Source organism: Orycteropus afer, unplaced genomic scaffold (genome assembly GCF_000298275.1).
Source record: "Orycteropus afer afer isolate SDZICR_OR568_19922 unplaced genomic scaffold, OryAfe1.0 scaffold00224, whole genome shotgun sequence".
NCBI classification, from domain to species: domain Eukaryota; kingdom Metazoa; phylum Chordata; class Mammalia; order Tubulidentata; family Orycteropodidae; genus Orycteropus; species Orycteropus afer.
Window position 1 is genome coordinate 3,542,095 of NW_006921811.1, and position 4,392 is coordinate 3,546,486.

A 4,392-nucleotide genomic window follows, 5' to 3' on the forward strand; every position below is an offset into this window, starting at 1 on the left:
GCTGGCGAAGAATGCTGAAAGTACCGTGGACTGCTAAAAGAACTAACAGATCTGTCCTGGAGGAAGTGCACCCGAAATGCTCCTTGGAAGTGAGACTGGCCGGACTTTGTCTCACCTACTTGGTCATGTTGTAAGAAGGGACCATTCCCTGGAGAAGGATGTCGTGCTTGGTAAAGTGGAGGGTCGACATAAGAGGGGAAGGCCTTCAACGAGATGGATTGACACGGTGGCTGCAACAATGTGCTCAAGTATAGCTAGGATCATAGAGCTGGCGCGGAATCAAGTGGTATTTCATTCTGCTGTGCATGGGGTCACTAGGAGTCGAAACAACTTGACAGCACCTAACAACAACAACAACTTTGCAGCAGATTTGCCCAGTCCAATATATCATCTGATGTCCTGACTGCTGCTTGAATTGGTGTTGATTGTGGAACCAAGTAATATGAAACCTTTGACAACTTCAATCTTTTCTCCATTTATCATGATGCTGTTTATTGGTTCAGTTGTGAGGATTTTTGTTTTCTTTTTGTTGAAGTTAATCCATACTGCAGACTGTAGTCTTTAATCTTCATTAGTAAGTGCTTCAAGTCATCCTCACTGTCAACAAAAATGATTGTGTCTTCTGCAGGTTGTTAATGATTCTTCCTCCAAACCTGATCCCACTTTCTTCTTCATATAGTCCAACTTCTAGGATTATTTGTTCAGCATACAGATTGAATAAGTATAGTGAAAGGATACAACCCTAATGCACTCCTTTCTTGAATGTAAACCGTGCAATATCTCCTTGTTCTGTTCTAACGACAGCCCCCGGGCCTACTTACAGGTTCCTCATGAACACAGTTAAGAGTTCTGAAATTCCCATTCTTCTCAATGTTATCCATACTTTGTAACTATCCATATAATCAAATGCTTTTGCATAGTCAATAAAACACAAGTAAACATCTTTCTGATATTCTTTGCTTTCAGCCAAGATCCATCTGACATCAGCAATGGTATCCCTCATTCCACATCCTCTTCTGAATCCAGCTTGCATTTCCGGAAATTCTCTGTCAATATACTGCTGCAACTGTTTTTGAATTATCTTCAGTGAGGTTTTACTTGCATGTGGTATTAATGATATTGTTCAATAATTTCTACATTCTGTGGGATCACCTTTCTTTGGAATGGATCTCTTCCAGTCAATTGGCCAGGTACCTGTCTTCCAAATTTCTTGACATGGACTAGTGAGTGCCTCCAGTATGGTGTCCTTTTGTTGAAAAATCTCAGGGAATATTCCATCAATTCCTGGAGCCTTGTTTTTCACCAGTTCCTTCAGTGCAGTTTCAACTTCTTCCCTCAATACCATTGGTTCTTGATCATACACCACTTCCTAAAATGGATGAACATCAACCAATTCTTTTTGGTGCAGAGACTCTGTGTCTTCCTTTGTCCTTCTTTTGATGTTTCCTGCATCATTCAATATTTTGCCCATAGAATATTTCAGTATTGCAACTCAAGGCTTGAATTTTTTCTTCAGTTCTTTCAGTTTGAGAAATGCCAAGCATGTTCTTCCCTTTTGGTTTTCTAAATCCAAGTCTCTGCACATTTCATTATAATAATTGACTTTGTCTTCTCCAGCTGTTCTTTGAAATCTTCCATTCAGCTCTTTTGTCTTGTTGATTCTTCCATTTGCTTTAGCTACTCTCCATTGAAGAGCATGTTTCAAAGTCTCTTCTGATATCCATTTCAGTCTTTTCTTCCTTTCCTGTCTTTTTAATGATCTTTTGCTTTCTTAATGTATGATGTTCTTGATGTCATCCCACAATTCCTCTGGTTTTTGGTCATTAGTGTTCAATGCATCAAAACTATTCTTTAGATGGTCTCTAAATTCAGGAAGAATATAATCAAGATTGTATTTTGGCTCTTGTGGACTTGTTTTAATTGTCTTCAGCTTCAACTTGAACTAGCAAATAAGCAGTTGATGTGTAAATTTGAAAAATAGTAGTATTGACTGGTCTTCCTTGTAGGTATATGGATATTTTCCTGTCATTGACAACATTATACTTCAGGATAGATCTTCAAACATTCTTTATGATGATGAATGCCACACCATTCCTCTTCTATTTGTCATTCCCACCATAATAAATCACATGATTATCTGATTCAAAATGGCCAAAATCAGTCCATTTCAGCTCTCTAATGTCTAGGTATCAATCGTTATGCATTCCATTTCATTTTTGACCACTTCCAATTTTCCTAGATTCATACTTCATACATTCCATGTTCCAATTATTAATGGATGTTTGCAGCTCTTTCTTTCATTTTTTGTCATGCCGCACCAGTAACTGGAAGTCCTGAAAGTTTTACTCCATCTATATCATTAAGGTTCACTTTACTCTGATGAGAAAGCTCTTCCCCAGTTGTGTTTTGAGTGCCTTCTGACCTGAGGGGCTATCTTCTGGCACTATGTTGGACAATGTTTCAAGGCTATCTATAAAGTTTTCCAGTAATATATCAGACAGCTTTTCACTGTGATTCATAAAGTTTTCACTGACCAATATTTTGAGAAGTGGATGGCCTCTTCCTTCTTCCAAGTCTGTCTTAGTCTGGAAGCCCCACTGAAACCTGTCCACCATGAGTGTCCCTGCTGGTATTTGAAATACTGCTGGCATAGCCTTTAGCTTCACAGCAACACCCAAGCCACCACAGTACCACAAACTGACAGACCAGTGGTGGAGTTAATACTACTAGTAGTAGTAATCATAGTTAATGCTACTATTGTTCAAACTTATGCACCAAACACCAAAGCCAAAGATAAGAAATTGAAGATTTTTACCAACTTTTGAAGTCTGAAATTGACCAAACATGAAATCAAGATGTGTTGGTTATTACTTGTGATTGGAATGCAAAAGTTGAAAACAAAGAAAAATCACCAGTAGCTGGAAAATTTGGCCTTGATGATAGAAATGACACTGGAGATCTCATGATAGAATTTTGCAAGACCAATAACATATTCATTGCAAATACCTTTTTTTCAACAACATAAAGGGTAGCTATATATGTGGACTTCACCAGATGGAACACACAGAAATTAGATCCACTACATTTGTGGAAAGAAACAATGGAGAAGCTCAATATCTTCAGCCAAAACAAGGCCAAGAGTTGACTGTGGAACAGACCATCAACTACTCATATGCAACTTCAAGTTGAAGCTGAAGACAATTAAAACAAGCCCATGAGAGCCAAAATGTGACTTTGATTACATCCTTCCTGAATTTGGAGACCATCTAAAGATTTGATGTATTGAACACCAATGACCAAAAACCAGATGAATGGTAGAATGACATCAAGAACATCACCCATGAAGAAAGCAAAAGGTCATTAGAAGGGCAGGAAATGAAGAAAAGACCAAAATGGATGTGGAAGAGACTCTGAAACTTGCCCTTGGGCAGAAAGTAGCTAAAGTATATGGAAAGAATGATAAGATAAAAGAGCTACTCAAGAAGACAAAGTGAATTATTATAATGAAATGTGCAGAGACTTGGATTTAGAAAACCAAAAGGGGGAGGTTCCCACAAGATGGCAGACTAGGCAGAAAGACTACACAGACCCTCTTCAACAAAGAAAAGGGAAACCAATTAACACAGACACAAAAGATAATCTTTGACCACTGAGTCTTGAAGGGAAGGATACAGAAGTGAACTAAACCCCAACTAGCAGAAGAATTTGTGTGAAAATACCAAAAAAGGAGACATACGGAGCTATGGTCTGGCAGCGACCTGAGCGACCCTGATGGAACAGATAGCTTGGACATTCCCGAGTGGTGGTAGGACCTAAGAATTAACCTAAAAGTCACCCTGCTAGCCAGGGACTGCACGGAGGACTGTGCAAGGTGGCTGGGGAACAAACAGAGAAGGTGAAGAGAAAGGTGGACTGAGCTGTGGACTTTTCCCAGTCTGGAGACCGCTGCCATTTTGAAGGTTTAAAAAGCGGCTTGACTATTTTGGATATTTAAAGAGACAGCGTTCTTGCAGATTTCTGGGGCTTAAGAACACGTTCTGCTTTCCAGCAACCTCAAGAACACTCGGGGCCTGCAAGACTGAAAAGGTATGACATTCTTCTTGTTACTACACCGTACACCCACTTGGTGAACAGAGGTGTGGCCATCCCCACTCCCACCTACCTTCTGGGCCCACAGGAATTCCATCACAGTCTGTGCTCAGATGGAGCCTGTGTGCCCTACCCGGTCCTCCACCAATTTTTTCTTTTTTCTTTTTTCTTTTTTTTTAGCTTTCTTTTCCTGGTGATTAGTTTGCTTGTATTTGTCTGTTTCAAACCAACTAATATTATTAATACTTTTATCCTCTTTATTATTATTCTTAGTCTTCCCCTACCAGATCCTAGTTTTCAGCA